Here is a 22,820-nt window from a genome sequence, read left to right as displayed (position 1 = left end):
GAGTAATAGCTAAGATATCCCTAATTAGAATTTGCCAAAATAAAAAAAATAAATAAACTGAATTTTGGATCGGTGATTTCTATTGCCAAACTTCACCGATAGCTCCCCTTCGCAGAATGCGCTAAATTCTGAGGCATCGATTAATTTCCATCACTATCTAGTTAAAAAACTAAGAAAAGAAAACGAAAATATTCAAGGTGGGAGGGGTCGATGCCCGGGTAAGGAAATGACATAAATATTAATTTAGTAGCGGTTGATTTAATCGGATAGTCCGAACTGAGTTATATGAGCACTGCATAATAAATAAATAAGGTAAGCAACGAAGAAAAAAATCTCGGAGAGGCAATGAATGTTAAAGGTACAAATGACCAAACCTATACTTTTCGATGATCATAGGATATAGCAGTTAGTTTTCTTAATTATCATTTCTGTCAACCTTTAGGAGTAATTCCCACATGATGCTACCCTATCTATTGAAAGGCTTAAGATCCGGGGCTGTTATTATGAGGTACTTAAATGCGAAGTAACACACAATTCCCAACTATAATTTACTATCCAAGTAGCAAACTCGGTTGGATGAATGTACTGGTGCAGAAGTCAAAACGCGAGAGTTTTTTTTAGTAAACGTATTCATATTTTCACTATATAACATACACTAGGCCTATCCATTTAAATATAGGTGTCATATCATCTCATTCATATTATTTTATATCATATTATTAATATATCGTTACATTCATTCATTATCTACTAATTTTCGCGCGAAGTAATATTTTATAGACACTCTATTTCATACATTTTACACGCAGGCCATACACATATTTACATTACACAGTAATAAATATATATAATTATCACAATCTATCACGCTCAAACTACTACACGATAACATTCATCGAACCACGTACTCTTTGTTTCGAAGCACCCAAATTGTATTTACTTCGCAGTTAAAAAAAAATCATACGTGTATTTACTGAAAGTTAAATTGTCAACGATTAATCTATTTCTGATTTGTTAATAAAACTAAAGCAACAATGGAATTTTTCTACAGCCACGGGAAAAGAGAATTTAATACTACATTTTGAAACAAACAGTAACAGCATATGGGCTTTACTTCTATTAAGAAAATAGGTATTTATTTCAGTGGATATTTCAATTACTACTGGACCTAGCAAGCTGAAATTTTCAGTGCAGTAAGATCTCATGCTATCTTATATAAAGGTATACTCATCTGAACCGAAAACCATGTCCACGGGATGTAATTTAGAAATAAATGGCCAAAATCAAACAATCTAGATCACTAACTCGTGCAATGACGTAATGTCAACAAACAACTGATTACCGAAAACGAGCACTATGGCGCTGTAGTGGAGGCATAATTTACCGTGTACTGAAATATATACTTGTACTCATTAATCAGAAATCTAATATTTACTCTCGTTTATTGTGCTTTGAGTTAGACAAATGGTATTAAACTACTGCATATTTATACACTGTCCATACCGAAAATTCACACACTCACACAGAACTACGAACTACACACCACTATAAATACTACACATAAATACTATTAACTAAACAAACACCATTGAATTACATGCATATTGAAGAAAAGTACTCCTTTTTGGTATATAGAGTTGGCTCTATTAAACTTTAGGGGCAAAATGAGGAGGGTAACCCTAGGTCCAACTGACCTGACCAATTGTTTACAAAATTATTACTAGAGATTGATGCCCTGGGGGCACCTTAACGAGATTTATGGAGGGACCCTGAAAGGGGAAAAGGCCCTAAAACAAACAATAACTAACCCATTCCCGCGCTAGAACTGGTTCAATTTGGAAAGGGAATAGGAGCCTTTTAGTTAACTTAAGCCGTCATTTTGATAGTTAGTGTTACAAAACCTACTACATACAGACACTCACTAAAAAGAAAAAAATCACGTTTAAAATATACACTATAGAATATACGAAACCAGGTCGTATTTCCCCTAATCCCTAACTGAATTTGAAAGAAAAAGAAAGTAAAGTCACTATTTCACTCTGTCTATTCTAGCTGGGCAGCAAACATGGCTTCCTAGTAAACAGAAATCTGGAATTTGTTATTTCTCCTTGGTTTTGCAGTTCTTTCAGCTGAAGTATATGTTTACAGGCTCCTATATAATCTTATGGCGTTTACTACGGCATTTAATCTGATTTTTAATGGATTTTCACTAAAAATTTAAGTCCTTACCAGCAAATATAGAGTAGATGCTGTTCACGGCTGTGCTCGTAGAATCGTCTTTTATTATTATGATAACATTGCGCCGAAAAAGCCAGAGGTAGGAGAATTCCTCCAATCAGAACGAAAACTTTAGCCGCGGAAATTACAAAACAAATAGAAATTTGGCAAATCCAGATATAACCGGATCTGAAAGTGACTATGGACTAGTGAGGGGGGGGTGAGGGAAAGTTTAGGTACCTGGCCAAAATCTACATTGGTCTGAAATTAAGAAAATTTATATCCAATCACGGAACTATGTTTCGGTATGACGTCAGAATGGTAAACCTTGTAACTATTCGACTTGTATATGCGAAAATGGGATTTACACTTAATCAAAATATAAATAAATATATTATTCAGTGGGAATATGGTTATTAATGAAACCTTTCGATTCATTATATTTAATTCGAAGTAAAGAGAGTAAATAAATTGTGTAACTAAACCGAAATTGAATAAAAAAATTACTAGGTACAGGGTGCGTAAAAAAATTGCCATTACTTTCAACTGTAATGGTACATTACAAGTGTATCGTGGGAGCAGATGGCGAGCTTCAATATAAGATTTTGGATTTAATGGTTAGTTCCTGTAGACGTTGCTGGTGCTTCCTTGCAGGGCAAACTGGGTCATCAACTGAGTGTGTCACATCGCAATGAAGATACACTACAGCCTTGATAGGCTTGTCACATGCATGAGCTTGATCTTAGTGGCAAAAAATTGCCTAATTTGCACGTCCTAGCTAAATGTCCATATTGTAGGCAGTTGCGGCACTGTTTTTCGGAGGGGCATAGGGGGACCTTAAACCGATGGTAGTATAGAGGACGTTCCAATGGCAATAGTTGACTGTCAAACGTCAAAACCACCTTAGTAATAGGAACTCTTGTAGAATTCTGGACCGAGGGAAGAGTAGGTGGTGAAACAAAAGCCACTGTTGAGACTGCTGTAGCTTAAGAATCATATGCAGATGATTGAAGTCGCACTAAGCGTTCTATACGTTTAGCAATTGTTACAAGGGCACCACCACATTGGATGTCAGACATAAGGTCCGTCAAGGAAACGTCAAAGTGGTACACCTTTAATGACTCCTATAGGGGTGACGAAGTAACGAGGAACGTACGCCTCGTTCCATCACCGAGGGACATACGCCCTTGTTGTCTTAACAGGTCATTGTGAAGTAAAGCGTAAGCATGTGTGACGGTGTTGCAAGTAGCTTTAATAAAGTTGCGCTCAGTTTATCAAAATCCTGAATATTAGCCACGTTTGCTTTTAAATAAAAAGCGTTCCAGAAAAATGGAACAGGTTTTGCCAACCAGTTTCCATTTTCTTGAGAAGTAATATGGATGATATATGGAACCAAATGTTGCGTTATATATGTTGGTTCAACTAAGAGAAAGCAAGTGGAGAATGAGGGGGATCAGTAATTACAGCAACTTCTATTGCAGGACTGGGTTATTGGTAAAGTTCAGCTCAGGCTGAAGCCGGTATCAAAGTTGGAAGCTGAATATTTGTATCGAGAGTTTTGGCATTCCCACCCGACTGAGCCGCTATTGCTCAAAGTTGCCTCCAAACAGGGGAAAGAACTAACAATGTACTATGCATAACACTTCACTTGTAATACTTCTTGTAGACGATCCATATTAATCTTGTTCCAGACCATTCAAGATTGATGAAAGTGACGTCAGTACTGACGCATGTTTGTCTTGAATTAAATTGTTTCGTTCAAGAGATTTCGTTTCGGTTTTGTTCTAAACAATCCAATTCAAGAGCATTCAATAGCCATCAGCGCTCCAAGTGAGTGCAGGAAAATACAAAACAATTATGATGGGGTCGTGAGACAGAGTGGCAATTGTTGAATAAATATTTTAATTATCTGATACACGATTTATGTAGTTACAATGCTTGCATGCCTATAACTATTGTTAAATTTTGAGGCAATGATAGGTATAAGTATTAATTTGAGAATTTAATATACAAGAATATAGGTTGTAGATTAAGAAACCAGAGTTCATCAAATAAAAAATATATAACTGACTTTCTTGCTTTAATAAGACATTGTGTACTGTTATTAACCTGGGATAATAATAATAAAAAAAATCGTACAGATGGATATTATGCTGGCAAACTAAAGCACTCTGGAAATTATTACATGTTATCCTACTATAAAATATACAATTATTTTATTACGTAATTAACACGTATTATTTAATAGGATATTTCTTACGGTAGGAGTTGCTGTCATGCTTGCAGGTTAATTTTACGAGGGCTTTCCCGTAAGGTACAAGTGCGCATCCAGACATATGCCACATATACGAAAGTGAAAACCCCACTGCTATTTAACAGTGTCAGAATGCTATTTTACAGTGCTGTTTAACAAAAAAGACAGTTTTTACGAAGGAGTGGAACGGATATTTGACGAACTCCCGTGATACCATATAAAAATTCTAATAGGGGATTTCAATGCGAAGGTAGAACGAGAGGATATTTTCAAACCGATTATAGGGAACGAAAGTCTGCATAAGGAAAGTAATGATAACGGTGTTAGACTCGTGAACTTTGAAACATCCAAAAACCTAATCGTAAAGAGTACAAAATTCCCACATCGCAACCATCATAAATAAACTTGGACATCACCAGACGGGAAAACATTATTAAATTGGTCACGTTTTAGTAAATAGAAGAAGGCAATCTAGCATAATTGATGTCCGGTCGTTTAGAGGGGCTGATTGTGACACTGTCACTACCTGGTAGCATCGATAATACGAGAGAGATTATCGTTGAATAAAGGTCATATTATATGTCCGAAAACGGAGAGGTTTAATTTAAAGAAATTAGAAGAGAGCCAAGTAAGAGAGGAATACCAGATTGAAGTTTCGAATAGATTCTCGGTTTTAGAAGATTCGGAGTGCACTAGTGTTCAGGATATAGGACTCAGGACTTGGATTGAAATTAGAGATAGCATTAAAATTTCAGCAAAAGAAAAATTGGGACACGCGGAAATACGTAGGAACAAACCATGGTTCGACCAGGAATGCATAAAAGTAGCAAACAAGAAAAAACAGGCTAGATTACGTTGGTTACAAAATCCGAATGAAATAACTACACAACATTTCGCAGATATCAGGCGGGAAACTTCCAAAACTTTTAGAACAAAAAAACGCGATTTTCCGAAAGGTAAATTTAAGGAACTTTTAGATAGTAGTAAAAATAAAAACATCCGGGACATGTATAAGGGAATCAACGAATTTAAGAAAGGCTATGAACCTCGTGCTTATATATTAAAGAAATCTGACGGTACGGTTCTCACTGACACGGATAGCATCTTAGATAGATGGAAAGATTTCTTTGACGATTTGCTTAACACGCAACCAGAAACTAATGTGCGTGTGGAAAAGCAGATACACACCGCAGAACCGTATATTCCAGAACCCAACCGAATAGAAGTAGAAACCTCTATAAAGAGATTAAAGAAACACAAATCTCCGGGTGTAGATGAAATTACGGCTGAGTCAATTTTAGCTGGAGGCGAAAAATTGTGGAACAAGATACACAAACTCATTCTACTTATGTGGAACAAGGAAGAATTGCCATAAGAGTGGAAGAAATCAATCATTGTTCTAATTGAATGGAAAGGTGACAAAACTGACGGTAATAATTATTGAGGCATTTCGCTTCTGTCAACATCCTATAAAATCTTTTCAAATATTCTATTAGCAAGATTGACCTCATACGCAGATGAAGTTATTGGAGATTATCAGTGCGGATTTAGACGCAATGGATCAACTATCGACCAAATATTTACCATTCGCCAAATACTCGAAAAAAGTAGGAATACAATACCCCGGCACATCAACTATTTATTAATCTTAGAAAGGCGTACGACTCGGTTAGGAGAGAAACATTATACAACGTTCTTACAGAGCTTGGAATACCGAGAAAGCTAATTAGATTAATAAGAATATGTTTAAATGAATCCCAAAGTCCGGGTAGGAAAATTTTTGTCCACGAGCTTTCACGTCGAAAATGACCTGAGACAAGGAGATGCGTTGTCACCATTATTATTTAACTTCGTTCTGGAATACGCTATAAGGAAAATCAAAGATAGCAACCAGGCCTTGAGTTGAACGATATTCACCAGGTTATGGTATATGCTGATCAGGGCCGGCCTTAAGCCGATTGGACCGATTGCTCCCAATCGGGCCCCGCGCCTAAGGGGGCCCCGCGCTCTTGCAGTCTACTCTACTGTCCAGTCTAATCTACTCTCCGGTGCCGTTTTCACAGCATATTATGCCTCAGAAAAACAAAGTGTGTTGTGGTCCTTCTGCTCGCGGGGCCCCCCGCTAAGTGGCTATGGTACCGTTAAGATGGCTCTACTACTCACGGTTGTCAAGTACATATAACAACATATTGCAATACAGATACATCCATAGACTTCACAAGGGAGGGTATTACTTCTCCCTAACAAGTAGGGACCTAAAGAAATTATTTGTATTAAGTTTATGAGTATAAGCAAATATTTTCTGAATTTAATGCTGCAGTAGTTTCTGTATTTTTTTTTTTTACATTTACACCTTTTTTTTTTGTAAAAATAAGTATGTCAAAGGAGTATTCTGCACATCCCTAACACTCGCCAAAAATTTCCTTACACACACCCCTGCTCGTAAAAATACTGTTTTCTTTGAGTTTGTATAAAAACGTATATCATTATTCTGGGTGCACACCCTCTTTTATTTTGAACCTAAGGAGGCTAAAAGTTGCTGGCACTCTTACTAATTGTCATGTGATACTACCATGAATGCCGAGATGGTATCAAATAAATCAACCTCAGTGCGACTTCTTCGCATATCCTTTCTCTTATTATAGCTATATTAAAAATACAAAACCAGAGGACAAACTTTGCGCTCTACTGCGAAAAATCTCGTGGAGGTTTTTTTTTTTTTTAATCAAGACAGGAAAACCGAATGTATACTAGTGCGTATTGAATAGGTGGTTACTTATGAAGGTTCGTCTTCTACCTCGAATAATCCAATGGAAAGTACATCATCCATCTTCCATCAATTCCTTAAGCTTTGTGATTGTCTCATCACCATTTCATTTTGTCTGCAGTCGATAACGATTTCAGGCTGATTATACCATTCATAAGTAGCTCCCTAGGATGTTCTCACTAGCGTACATTAAGTTTTCCTGACTTAAATTCTTTTCAATAAGATACAGCTCTTAAGAAATCTTTGAACCAACGAATTCATATCAACGTGCATTTCATTATGTTTTACAAATATAAAATTATGGAAACATAGACTTCACCTTTGTATTTCTCGTAAAATTCTAGCTCAATTTGATATTACCTGATCTCCTTCCTATTTAAAAAAGTCGAGCGAGATAGAAGATGGCCGACTTCAAGATGGCGGCGATGATGAGCATACCCTCAAATATATGGTTTCTTCCTCCCAGTGTTGGTTAATGTGTTTTTGTTTTTCATTCATTTACACGTTTTACAAATAAAATGAAAATTTCAAACTTGAAACACATTATTGCTTATTCTGATCAATCAAATTTTTAGGTACTGCTACCGTCTTTATGGACGGAAACACTTTAAATTTTACTTACGCTCGTTTCTTGAAATTCCACACTTCTCTGCCAAGTTTGATCAGGAAACATCGATAGGTTTATTTGTTATAGAAGGAAACTATGAAATACTGGTACAAAACCTTCTTGAAAAATTGTGAGTGTGAAATATGTATTTTAAAATTCATGCACTGTCTCCATTTTCATTTGAGTTATTTCTCTGAAAAATTAGCTGCTATAAGCAATCAACAGGGTTAACGTTTTCACCAGAACATTTTGCAGATTGAGAAACGTTATAAAAGGAAATGGATATAATTATTAGACCAGCAGGGAGAGCGCAATATATATAAAGTTAACCAAGAAAGTTCTGTCGCTTTTTCACCCACCACCTTCGAACATCGATATGTCACTTAAGAAGTACCCGGAAGATCAAAAATAGTCCCCATTAGCATCGACGACCTTCTGCCAACGTTCTGGAAGGTCATGGATTCCATCGCGGTAGAGCTTGGTGGGCCGTGAAGAAGGCATCAAGTGCATTTTACACCACTACTAGGGATTTGAACTGGTGTCCTCTAAGATAATTATCCAAGGAATGGAACAGGTGATGGAACAGGTCGGACGATGCAATGCCCGGGAAATACATTGTATGAAATAATGTTCCCCATCCAAGGCGTAGAATGGTCTCCCCTAGGTCATCCTAGCCACGAGGAGCTTAGCGTTGTTCTGTAATAGGAGGATCCCTTTGAGAATCAGAAGTGCTAGCTCCAGAGTTTTGAGTTTTTTCTTCAACACGGCTCACCTGCTGACAGTAAACAGTTGCATTGATGTTCTGACCAGCTGGTAGTAGTTCTCGATGCACGATGCCGCGTGCAGTCCACCCAATACACAGAAGGACTTGGTGATTCTGCTCGCTGGTTTCGGCTGTTTTGAAACCGGTTCATGGGGCACTAAGCAATGATGACAGCGCTGTGGAGCTTCGTACAAGACCCACTTCTCATCACATCTCAATACCCTGTCCAGAAATGGCTCCTTCCTCACACGAGACAACAAAGAAACACAGGTGTCTACTCGCGTTGTTTTCTGGACCGGAGTCAAATCATGTGAGACTCATTGACCTAACTTATAGTGCTTCCCAAGTTGATGGATGTGCTGCTAAATGGTTTCTCCACTCACACTGAATTGTAGTTCCAGTTCCTCACATGTCTGGCCACTGTTCGCCTCAATTTCTGCCTGAAGATCTTCATTATGTACAAATGTTGGTCTTCCGGCACGTAGTGCGTCTTCGAGTGTTTTGTCACCGCCCTTAAGCTTGTTAAACCACCGTTTTACTGCCCGCGTACTCACAACACCCTCACCAAAGGCCTGGCATATCATCCGCCCCGCTGCAACGGCCTTTGACCCTAGTTTGAACTCATACAGCATACACACCCTTATGACGCTCTGTGGAGGTCCCTGGTTACTCTGTCCATACGCAAATTCACTTTAATTGAACTGCCACAACCAGGTAGTATGTTGGATATTCCCACAAGAACAACTGGCCTTCGCCTTATCTCCATTAGCATTCAACTCACGGTGTGAGGGCCAATTGAACACAGACCAGCACAAAAGCAGGAGAACTTTATTGGTTACCTATATATTGGTTCTGCAGACCTTGGTGCGAGTTAGTTGTAAACCTGGGGCCTCACAAAATGTTCCCAATCGGGCCCCGCACCATCTAAGGCCGGCCCTGATGCTGATGATGTAAATTTAATATGATGATAGGAGAACAATAGAAAGAAATGCAGAGATCTTAATAAACGCTTGCAAGGGCATGGGTTTAGATGTAAATGCAGAGAAAACTAAATACATGGAAGTGCGTCGGGATGGGAATACAGCAAATTATGGATGCGTTAAAATATTAATACTTTTGATAAACTGGATAGTTTCAAATATCTAGGATCAATATTGACAGAGGAAAATCATATTCATGGAGAAATTAAATGTCGACTAAAAGCAGGGAATTCGTGTTACTATTCGGTTCAAAATCTCTTGTCGTCGCGAATTCTGTCGAGGAATTTAAAGCTTAAAATATACAAAACGATAATCATGCCTGTTGTTTTGTATGGCTGCGAAACATGGTCACTTACTCTGAGGGAAGAACATAGACTGATGGTATTTGAGAACAAAATCCTGAGACGAATATTCGGACCCAAGAGGAACGGGAATGGGGAATGGCGGAAACTTCATTACGAGGAACTACATAATTTATATGGTTTGCCCAACATTGTTAGGTTCGTCAAGTCTAGGAGGCTTAGGTGGGCGGGTCATGTAGCTAGAATGGAAGAAAGTAGAAACGTTTTCAAAATAGTCTTGACTGGAAGACAAATCGGAAAACGACCATCAGGAAGACCTAGGCAAATAGGAGGACAATATGAAGATGGATCTCGCAGGGATTGGAATGCAATGTAGAAACTGGATGCATTTAGCTAAGGATAGAAGTCAGTGGAGAGCGTTTGTGAACGTGGCATTGAACCTCCGGGTTCCATAGGCGATAGTGTCAGGGCAGGAACGTAGAAAGGGGCCCACGCCAGAGTAGGTCTGTCGGCAGCAGGCGCGTCATCGACGGAGGTTATAGTGCATTAAACATGAGAATAATGCAACAAACTCCTGACATCGTATTCACTCTTTTGAACTCAACTATAGCCCTTGTAATGATTTGATACTGGTAACATTAAAACTTGTAAACAATTGTTTCTTACATTATACACGCATGTTCCGACAGTGGAAATTATCTCAAGGAATCCTCTTTCATATGCACTCACACATTTTAACAGTAAAATTACTATTTGTTTGACGGGTTATTCTTAACCACTACCAAATATGGGGTAGGTTTGTGAAGAAAATCTGATGCAGATACGGGCGGTAAGTCCAGTGGCTGAAAAAAAATATATTATCATTGCTTCGTTTGGTTTTATTAGTTTTTAGTGTTCGATGCCATAGCATAAAACACATCAAAAGGTAGTCATTGCCTCGTGATACAATTTTGGGAAACAGCTTTTTTCTTTTTGAGTGTGATTCTGCCATCAGTAAGCCATTTGAAGAATCAGATTTTTAAAAGGCTTAGTACAGAGATTTCATATCTATGCAGCATTTTACTCTTTTAACTTAAGATAACCTAACCCACATTTAATTCAAAAATGGGCAAAATACTTAGTGAGAATTCGAATGGGGTTGCTACAAAATCAATTGACATGTTTTCTAAATGGTTTAATGTACCGGTAATCTATTAAATTCCAAATGTTTGCAGGAAGTTAGGAAATATATGCTAATATTATAGCTATTCATGCGCAGGTCTGAACTAAATCAGTATGGAATTTCGCCTTCATTTGTTTTCATAGTTTCAGTCATTTGGTTTGGACTGCTATCTATCAAAAAGTATGTAGAACATGATTCAACACCTCTATGATCGTGTAAAAGAGGTCTCGAGACTATTCGAAACTCTTGTTCAAGTGTCTTGAACAATACTCCTTTGAACGTGTAAATTTGAGGTATTGAATGGTCTTGTCCAAGCTTTCTTGGATCGTCTAAAACCAGCATTAGAACTTAGTTACTGCACAGTCTACCGACAACCGTGAATAGAAAAAACCGTCACAAATACTCCACTGTCTTTCTTCCTTACAGGTTATCAACGGAGAGTCAAAAAATGGATTTCGACTTAGGATTTATTACTCGCAAATAAAATCTCTTCTCACCAGGAGAAAATGAGAGGTCCCTCGTAATTCGAAGAGAAAACACCATTGTTTACATTTTCGCCTCCGTCTACAGACAATTCAGACCCCCACCCAGCAATATAAACAGCAGCGCCCCTTCCGTTTGTGTTATTGTGGAGGAGACGATGGCTCTATTGATCTGAACTTTCAGTTTTCTTCAATGCCAATTTACTGCCCTATACTCAACACACTCATTCACACTGTTTACCTCACTAGTCCCGTAACAGTAGCCTTCTTAAGAGCTGACAAAAACCATCGCGTTCTTTATTATCTGTTACAATATCACACAGTGAATAACTACGATTTATAATGTGGTCAAAGTGTACAGCACAGTAGTGCTTTCTTTATTCATAGCAGCATTAGTATATAGTGTCTCTGTCATAGTGTTCTACCTGAAGTGTTTCGTTCTATTATAGTATTAATTTCGTTCCTGTAGCTCCCCGTTTTACCGATTGGGTTGCTCATTGGACATCTGACTGGAGCTTTTAAACAATGTAAAAGATATAAACAAAGAGAAGATGTCGAAGAAGAGCAAGTTTCAAAGGGAGCGGAATTTGGAAGTGGAGGGTAAATAGAGCACTTGGTATTAAAACACATTTATGAGCAAGAAATTTCTGCGCACAATAAGAATCCCAGTGCCACAAGATAACGATTAAAATTACATTTGGACATTGTTTAGCAGAAGAGGTCCAGCTATTTTTTCTCAAAGTTACAATTTCAGTAGTTTCTGTTCACATTAGGTTTGTGTAGGTTAGGTTAGTTTATAGTAGATATTAGTGTATGAGTCCAGCATAATTCTTGAAAAAATGATTTTTACTTCTATTACCATTGGGTTACTTCTCGTTAGTTATAGCTTGTTTAGTTCAGATTAGGTTATGTAAGGTCTAACTACTTGCAATTCCATTTCCCCGTAGATTTTGTATTTTGTACTTCTGGAAACCTTCTGCTATATATTTATCACTCTTTCATCGATATACTATATATATATTTACTTGAGAAGGGTATTACTCGAGTAGACGGTTCTATTACATTTTGACAGATTTCCATTTTCAGGTTAGGTTAAAGCTTTAAAATACTGACTACATTTCGGCAAAACTACTGGAGATGGCGGCCGCGGAAAATACACATATAACCCTGTTTTTACCGTTTTATTACTCCTGTTCTGTCTTTTTACTTTTATTTTTCCTTACCAACAATTTCCCCTCTTTCATTTCAGGCATTCCTTATTCAGTTCTAAATACAAGTATTTTTTTTTTCTTCCTTCCCTTGCTCTTTCCTGCATCCGTTTTCATCCATACAGCTACGTAAAACGTGCAGATTTGCTTCTGGCGTACAAATCGAAATAATTGTTAAAAAATTATAATTTTGCACTAATGTCTCCTAGGTGACATGAAAATATTTCATTTGGCATAGATAAAATTCAAAGGGGCAGTTAGAATTAAATGTTGAAAAATTACAATTCTTTTACGATTTGCGTATAAATATGGCGTCGGGACGTATAGCAAAAGGCCTATGGTGCGAAAAACAGAAAGCAACCTGTGCTAGGTGCCACTGAAAAGTAGATGATGCGTCCAACCGAGTCAGAACACGGCGAAGATGGGGGCCGAGCGTTAGCGAGAGGGTGCGCCCGGAGAGAGCAGGGGTGTCAGCGACGGTGGGTATAGCGTAAGCGCGGACAGTGAAAACTAGGTTCTAGCAATGATAGGAGTTCCAATGTCATTTATCATGATTTTATACTAGTAGCACTCTACTTTTGACAATAAAATATAGCTTCTATGCATTATGGAGGAATACACCACCTGTAGAAAGTAGTATCTAATACAGTCATCTTTCATACTCATTCACTCATTTATTTTATCCATTGTAAAGCACTTGTAATGACTTTACACTAGCAACCCTACATTTGTACACCTAAAATACTAGTGTATTTGTACTTTTAATTCTATCGCTTACAGAAATTTAATTTGTATAAATATGTCTTTTTATGCCAAGTATTGAATTTTACCTGTAAATTTTCCAAACTGTGGTGCTACAAAAATTAAACCAGCACTACGCAAAATTAGTACCGTCGACCTGTAAAGTGTTGCAAACTACAAACTGTTCAGGAGTTACTAAAACAATAAATATTTACTTTCTGACTGTGATGGAGGATATAGCTTCTAAACTACTACTAAAAATTCGTGAATAGTATAATACTTCCTTGTTGCTTGTTTGAATAGATATTCTGCCAGATATCCATCAAATAGTTCCGTCTCCTCACCCTGTGAGGGAATGTATTAACGAACTCTTCTCCACATTAACTCAATCGGCATTAAGGGGAGTTTGGGGGTAGAATTCCCTATCAAAGACATGTTGCTAGGACATGAAAAGTTACAAGATGCTTACGAAAGTACTTTTTTCCTATGTATTGGCAATTTAATAGGCAAATATTTACATTCGTGAAAAATGAAATTTTGTGAACACCACATTTACTCTTGCTGCCTTAGACAGTGTTTCTTACACCACGTGCTCCATTAATAGATGCATATTGACTTCACGAGGATATCTACACGAGTACAAATGCAGTGTGTGTGTGGATGTATAGCATAAAAACCACAGTGCATTAAGCAGAAACCAACAAGTGATAGATGGTCACTAAAATTACAAACATTACATAACCGAGTCACATTTCTCATTGCCAGTATCTTGTTTACCCGGCTTAAACGTTGGCCATAGAACTCAAAAGATTTCATTTCATTTTTTTGTAAATTTGCAACAATTACTTCTTGTAACCTCTTTAATTCTGTCTACGCCAAGTAAGATATTTTCATGTCGTCCTATGCAATCCTTTTAGGGGCAATTAGATGGAAATTAGTGAAGGAATTATAATTTTCCAACAATTCTTTATAGATGTGTGCCAAAACAAACTACGCAGATTTATAATGTGGAGACCAAAAATGACAATAATCACCATGGAAGTCCGTGTAAATTGACTACAGAGACGGTGGTACTAAGTTTGCAGGTATTCATTTTGTCTCAATTAACCTGGATTGCCCCTTTTCAGAACGCAAAATAATGTCACGATTTTCTAAAGAGGGAATAACATATTTAAATCGTTATGTACACTCCGCATCAAAAAAATTGCAACAGCTAACGCCCTGCAGTTAGGCCACCCAATATACACCTTCTTATTCCATAATCATGTCAGGTAAAGACACACCCCTCTCTTTCCTCTTTCTTTCCTATACTGAAATTAGCTAACAACATGAGCGCGATTCCTATTTCAAACTACACATGTATTAGTGTAGATAAAATGAAATAACAAAACCGAGACGAAACCAGATTCATAAGTTGATGTTGGGAGAAACTGAAACACAATGAAAAATTGAAACCAGTGGATGTCTATTACACAGAGATTCATAAATCAAGCAGAGAGAGAGAAGAGGAGAGAAGAAGAAAAACAAGAGAGAGAACAGTTAAAACTGTGGAATTCGACATTTGTTTTTACATATTTGTTCAGAACTATTCAAATATATAGAGGTTGCTTTAAACATTCATTAGGTCACCTTCATAATGGATAGCATACTCAGTTTCAAGTAAAACTGTAGATTTCCGAGACATATCTGGGATAATGTCAAAAGTTCAATACACATGCTTTGTTTCCGCGTGGTTCGATTGCAAATTCGGTAGTGTTCATTGAACGTACTCTTCCAAAATACATTCTGATATGCCCAGTAGATTCCATTGGTCATATCCTCCATTTCAGACTACTAATGCGAGTTGAACAAAACAGAAAAAAAAACCGAAACAAAAAGTAAAGAAAGAAAGAAAGAGAAAATTGAAGACAGTTCTATTTTACTGCTAAATTTCTATCACAAATACCCTATATTAAAAGTTCAAACTGTATCGTAATGAAAAGTTACAAATGTTAGAAAGGAAAAGTTTGTATTCAACATAGATGTTCCTTGTTTCAAATTTCAACGTGAAAAAAAATATTGAATTATAAGATGGGAACAAATTTTGTGTCAAACTAGTATAAATAAAATTTTGTATTCAAATAACCAAAGAGTCACCATTTTTTAGTCTTTTCCGAAGATCTATCTGATCCGAACATCCAGCATGGATTTCCTTTCTTTCGGATATAACGTAATTTGCACAGATAGAATGAACATGCTAAGAGCTCAAACGGATCATCGTGTCAGTCGGATGATGTAGACCACCACTGGGTCGAGGATTCAAATCCGTAGTGACCCGGTAATTTGACCGAGACTCGGTAACCCAGGGGATAAAAAAGAGATTTTACTTATTCCCTTGCGTTTAAACAGTATTTCTGTCACAGATAACCAGGACTGGAGATGTTATCCCCAGAGCACGAAATTCACGACGCCGAAATTAACAGTTAATTAGATTCTCCAGAGCAGGTATATCGGGCTCTTGCTCCGTTTAAACTTTGGAACATGAAGTATGTGTGTGTGAGAGAGAGGGAGAGAATGGGAGAAGTGAAAGATGCAAAGATGGGATAGGGAAACGTCAAGACAGGGAGAGGGGGACGAATATAAATATGAAAAATACTTATCGTTGCAGTGTATGATACAGAACGCGCACACTGTTTATTTGAATTATCGCCAGTTTTGCCTTGTAAGTTCTCTATCAGAAGATAAATCTCTGCAGTCATTATTTTATGCGAAAAAATCATACATGATGGGGAATCGAACCTAGATTTTCCATTTGGAAGACTGGCGCGCTACCAATACACCACCGATTGCTTTAGCCAAATTTTATTTAACAAATGGTGTAGTGTTTCTTTCTGAGAACGATAACCCCAAATTGACCCCATGGGTGTCTGAAATGGAGGTTTTATAGCTCAAACTTAAAGCCCCTCACAATAAAGACGGACATGTTTTTGCGTTTTCTTGTATTCGCTGATACAGGGGGTGGCAACGGACTTAAAGGACACGAAATGTGAACCCCCACCATTTTGAATGGGGTCAACATAGCGACTTGAAACTTTGGAAAAAATATTTCTCTTGTCAAGTCCTTTCCATCGAGATATTACTCGGGTGTTTTAACAATGGCGCCCACAGACCACAGAGCACTATGCTACAGGCTAAAATAAATCGAAAATGATGTATGATGGAATGTTCTCCGGGACCTCCTTCAGCCGTTATCAGTGATCAAAATTTCATTATGTGGCAACATCGCATTAACTTGGAAGCATTAGCATTGCTCTGCAAATCTATCAAATTGTTACATGGATTATTACGGTAATAAATGTTGCTACTGTCAATGTCTTTTGACTTTAACTGTCATCTGGCAAGAATATATGTTGTTATTTGGTGGGTTAGTGGATCTAATCTAGGGTTCTTTATCTGCGATGTTGCCACATAGTGCAATTCCCGTCTCCAGACAAGGACCCGAAAGGTATATATATATATATATAGGTTTATTTTGACTTATGGAATAGTGCTTTCGCGTCCATGAGCGCCAGTTTTAGAACACCTGATATATATGCTAGTATGTTTATTATAGTATGTTGTCATTTCCGTATTTTGTTCTGAACAAAGTAAGAATAAGTTAAGATGAATCGTATATTTTGTGTGGTGAAAAATTGAATTCAACCTACAGTCTCTCTAATGGGGACCCTTCACACCAATAAATGCAGCAAAAATGTTGGGGGTTGAAAAATATAAAATCCCACTAAAAAAAGACCCCTTTTCCGTTCATAATTTGTAGAAAGATATTGCCTACATCATTAAGATACAATATAAGCGTGTGTTAAGGAAGGTGAATAATACCAAGTACTAGCAGTTCTACTGTAAATAAGAAATTAAGACGAGCTGAAGTTAATGGACATTTCCACTGATCTTTTTTTTTTATTATTGCTCTAAAAAAATTCAGAGCTAGCTGATTACGGAGAACAGCTAATGCGATGATTCCTTTAGCTCATGCGATGATTCTAACTAGTCGAAATTTTCGATTGAATTCCGGTCTGCTATTCGTGCGCTTAAAACAACGACCACCATGTTGCTATGTCACAGCTCGGTACAGTGGAAAAGGTCTACGACATTCACTAGGGAAACGCCTTAGCGAAAGATACGATGCATGTTTTTCAAATGTGTACGACGTTGCTAATAACACAAAGAATAAGAAAAGTAACAGAATTTAAGGTTTATCTTAAAAGCAAGCTATTTATTTATTACCAATTATTTTATATGTAGCATCTCTTCATAAATGACCCTGCATTGCCCAGAAAGAAAAGCATACACACAAGTAACAGCAGTGTCTCCTATAGGAGCTCTAATTACTACCTATACCTGTTTGAAAAGATTACCAAGAGCAATCTTCAAGTAGTAAAACACAGTACACAAAACGCAGAGTTAATGCATTTGTTAGAAATACTCTTTTCCAAGCTGAGGTCAAAAAGATTTTCGAACTTATGGTTACAACTCGTAAAAATAAAGTATAAAACATTTCAATTTAACGTCGAACAATTATGCTCATTATGCTAAGGAAGAAGGGTGATTAATGCAAATGAATGATAGAAAAAATTGTGGAATGAGAAAGTGAGAGGAAAAGGGAATATCGCTGGTCCAAAACCTAGCGACCATAGTCTCTGTAGAAAACACTGAGAGAGCCAGAAAAGAGATAGCAAGGGACAAATTGAGTCGGGCGTTGAACCTGAAGTTCTCTTCTCTTTGGTGCCTGCTATTACTGTGTATTTCAGATGTAAAGCATCAAGGGCAATAGCCAATGGTGCGCGATATTCCGCGCGGTGTTGCCGGATCATGGACTCCCCTTTCCCTTCTCGCTCTTCCTCCAGTTGAGATTATGACACATATGTTGGCAACATTATTCGCAATGTAAATATACTATTCCAGCAAACTCAAGAATTTTGACTGTGCATCCTAGAAGTATATATAGCAATTAAATTACTTACCTATTAACTTTTCCAGTGGATATGCTAAACACTAGTCTTCAACACTACTATCACTATCGTCTATGTCAGTCAATATTTCGTCATTGTCTAAATCTGAGTCTTGTATATTTATTATCATGGGCTCAAAAAAGTGTAAACACAAAAAATAATTCTTCGAGCCTGATTTCGTAGCACTTTATTTTTTTATTTTTATTTTTTTAAAGAAAGCTCCGCACTTGTACTCTGTTCGCTTAAAGACATTGTCAACTATAATTTTGGAGAAGAAACGAACTACCACGAAAGAAAGTAACCCAGACACTGATGAATTCTGTTTATGCTAGAAGAGAAGTTACGTTCCAACACAACTAGCACCTTTGTTTCCTTCTCAGTTTTCATAACAAGTAACATTCTTGGGCTTGGTCTAGGTCACACAAAAACAATCCGTCTGATTCCTAAGCAAGTCCATATGATCGAGTTTGTTTTGGGTTACGATAATTTACGACACCATTCAGACGCCTGGTGCTTTTGAATCCCTGTTGGAGGAGGAAATAGGGAATAAGTGGTCGCACATATGTAAGGTAGTGAAACCTGAAGGAAAAAAAAACATACTGCGTTTTTTCTGTCGAGTAAGGAAGAATTTATCCCGAAGTAAATTTCAAAACAATATTACGAACTTCCCATACTTTGTTCTTACGAGTTAGGCATATATATATATATATATATATATATATATATATATATATATATATATAAATGAATCAGATTCCAAAGGCGTGTAGCCACGGGGGAAAAGGGAGCCCTGTCTTTCCAAACTATTTCCAACTCCAGAATGAGGTTCGTGGTATGTGTAATGCAAAGGAGGGACGTTTATAATAAAATATGAAAATTAAAAAAAAAAATCAAACATCATCAATACGGTTTCTGTACCTAATTAAAACAACTAAAATTAACCATATGCTTTATATTCTCATTTCCCTAACTGGGAGCACACCGTATGAACTCTCTATTAGTTTATTGCATAATAATATCTGAGTTGATATTTTTTCGAGTTTTTTTTTTCCTTTACTGTTTTAACCCATATAAATACAAAGTCAGATAAACAGACTGCTATAAACAGCATTTGTTTTCTTATGAATAGGTTATTGATTCATCTACAATCCGGTTTTCAACTCAATACTGTCAAGATCCGTCTTTTGATAAGGTAGCATCGTAAAAATATAACATGTGTATAGTATGTATGGTAAATTAAAATGCTTTCATATTCTGAAAGAGATCATTTGTTCTCTTTTAAATGTGTGAAAAGCTTTCCTCCCCCTGAAAGTAATGTTCCCCTAGAACAACCAGCTGTTTACACCCACGATTATTCTGTAATAAAAGTTGAGTTTTATTTCCAAATTGAAGAAAAATCCACTGGAAATTAGACGCGGGACTCATCGCTCGTTTTACTAATTGTTTTATATGGAAACCTTTAAAAGCGTGTATCATAACAACCAGTTGACATAAAAAGATGTAGTTTTCACGTATGTGTTCGTAATTCTTTTCTCTACTTCGTAAAGTCAGCAGTTGATGTGCTAATACAATATTTCTAATAGCGCCTCTGGTATTGTCAAGATTCGCAGTAGCGCAAGAAGTCAGCGTGCAGGACTGCTTGTCGCGAATTGTCAACACCGCTCAAAGCCAATTGGACGCCGCGTGAAGCCAACTCAAGGCCATGCCGCTTATCATTTGAAATCTGCAATACATCTTAATGCACCAAAGCAAGTCCTTTTGGCGTCGATGATGGTAAGTCAATTTTACAGAATAACATTACTCAAAACATATTGGAAATAGTTTGCGATTAGGAAAGATTCCCGTATTAAGCACAAATTCACTCGGATGAATAAGAGAACCTAGTTATCTTCTTGAAATAAATGTAAAAGCCGAAGACGCGATTCTGTCCTCATCCTGAAAAAAAGTTTGTGCCCAGAAAAGTATTCATAAAGTTAATTACATGATCACTTAAATTGATAGAGCAGCAGATCGGTCCTTTCGATGTAACTCTTAGTATCGGGGACACGATTCTGTTGTCGCTTTCCCTCTGTCATGTGATTTTGTTAAGCAATAGACACTTGTGCGTTTGATAATGATCGTCTGGAATTGTTCTCAGGACGATTGATTACAAAGCAATCACATTCTTGGCCTTGTTTGTGCCTGTATTTCGCTTTGGTTTGTCTTTAAGAGAACGGTGAGTGGAAAAAATGAATGAAAATTTTTAACATGATTCAATATCACGTACTTAGAGTACAGATGGTTACTTCCGTATATATATTTTCTATCAGTTTTATTTATTTTTTTGTCAAATTTGAAAAAAAAGAGTTACATTTTGTCAAATTTGAAAAAAAGAGTTACAATTTGTTATTTTACAAATTTGGTAAATCATTTCACGATATTATGAATCAATATATACAGCTAGTATTACCTTTCTGTATGCAGTTACTAAGGAGCCATGGAAATAGAAGTCTAGAAGGTATTAGGAGATATTAGCGTATATTAAGGAAGTATCAAGTATAACCTCCTTACTGCGTTACTATTTTCGCAGTCTTTGCCGTGTCTGCAGACAATTAGGCTGCAAACCTTAACATAGTGCCAATAAAAGAGATAGTGACACCATCTTTAAATCAGCAGACAGTCCATTTGAAGAGAAGGCTAAAAGCATGAAGAGATTTACATAGTAGGGAGATTATATAGTTCCTTAGTTCCTTAAACTTTGATATTAGAGAAAGAATTGCAAATTTTCAGAATTATTTTTGCTGGTGCACACCAGCTCTACCTGTTCCAAATGATGTATCAACTTGCACCAGCAGAACAAGAGTGCAGAGTGCCTAAGGAGACTACTTATTCCACTGAAAAATGTTAATTTCAATTATATAAATTCATCTCGTCTCCATATTTTTAATCTTCACTCAAAAGATAATTACTGTAATGTTTACTGCTCACTTTCGTGAGGTATACTTGCAGAAGAATTTGTCCCCGAGCGTTAAGTGTGGAGGCTGGAGAGGACGATTGCGATTTGTGGCAAACGAGTTGGATTGGGGGCCACTATAAGTTAAAGAATGAGGAACTCTTGCACGATACAAGTCACCACAGATATGAGAATCAATCTACCTTGTTTCTGCGTGAGACTCCCTCCTTGAACCTTGTTTTCGCATGCCACAATTTTCTGTTTGTGCTCACTTGTTTCGTTGTACGATCCATATACAAAGATTTTTATTCACCAAAAGAAAGAGTCAGCCAATGACAACATTCATTGGACATGTATTTGCAGACCGGAAGAACACTGCAGAAGATCAATCACAACGAATCAGGAAATGACTTGTGTCTTAAAAACTGTGACGCACAACCTCAGATTAGATGATTCTAAAATAAGGTGGACAGAAGACGCTTCAAAATGATGTGATCATAGAAAAATTTATAGAAACATTGCACATTCAGTTACATGAAATGTAGTAGCACATTGTAATTGTACAGTTTGGTGATTAAATTTCGTTTATATATTTGAGTATAAAATTGTTTTAATATTTGTGACTTTACATTTTCAGGTCTGTAAAACCCTGGAAGCTATGAAGGAACGTGTACATATATATCTCGCGAATGTTCCGTCTGCCGTTTATTTTGAAGTGTGCGAAGATTGTCTAACTTTACCATATGCTTCTTAACAGGGCCGGCGCTAGCAGTTTTGCCGCCCTGGGTGATACTTTCACATCCCGCTCCTTGAATTCACAAACATTATTTTGACAGAAGTCGTTCAAGTGTCATGAAAAAGTAAGATGCCTCATTTAAAAACATGTATGAAATGGAAAAGTAAACAAAAAATTGAACTACCTCTCTCGAATGTTTAGGTAATATTTAAAGGACTCCATACACGTTACAATATTCAGTATGCTTGATTTTGCTGTAAATCACAGATATACAGCAGCGCATACAGAAAATAATATTTTAGTCACGACTAAGAATTTTAATTTTAAAGCTTATTTTATACCAAAAGGTGTTTCCAATAGAGTATGGAGCATGAAGATAATATAGTGGATCAGATATTACGGCAAAACTAGGTGATAAGCCTAAGCCTTATAATGTGCTAAAACACAATGGAGATACATACATTTAACATATCTTAATTGAAAGAAAATTTCTTGCTTTGATATGAGCAAATTCCTTTATCACATTCGCGTAGGCTAATGTTTTAGCCGATTCGTGTTCTATTGATATAATCGCTAGATCATTCAAGCGTGTTTCAGACATAGAAGAACGTAGATAGTTTTTGGTAAGCTTAAGTTTCGAAAAACTTCTTTCTCCACTTGCCACTGGTACCGGTAAGGTTA

At 36.9% G+C, this 22,820-nt stretch overlaps 1 protein-coding gene across 9 annotated transcripts in view; it reads left to right on the top strand.

The window, feature by feature from the left end:
* Positions 1-22,820, top strand: part of LOC145678202 (uncharacterized) — a 147,008-nt gene that overhangs the window by 49,672 nt on the left and 74,516 nt on the right. For 3 of the 9 annotated variants that reach the window (XM_081748301.1, XM_081748290.1, XM_081748284.1), the window contains exon 1: positions 11,757-12,134. The exons of 2 other annotated variants lie outside the window; for them this stretch is intronic. The gene's annotated coding sequence lies outside the window, so the exon portion shown is untranslated. Of the gene's footprint in view, positions 1-11,756; positions 12,308-22,820 lie in introns of those variants that run through there. 4 more of the 9 variants (XM_081748305.1, XM_081748285.1, XM_081748296.1 and 1 more) reach the window with 3 other exon arrangements.

This window comes from Thermobia domestica, chromosome 2, assembly GCF_964235325.1.
Source record: "Thermobia domestica chromosome 2, izTheDome1.hap1.1, whole genome shotgun sequence".
Classification (NCBI taxonomy): domain Eukaryota; kingdom Metazoa; phylum Arthropoda; class Insecta; order Zygentoma; family Lepismatidae; genus Thermobia; species Thermobia domestica.
Note: the sequence above shows the minus strand (reverse complement) of the source record. Positions and strands in the feature narration are given on the sequence as shown.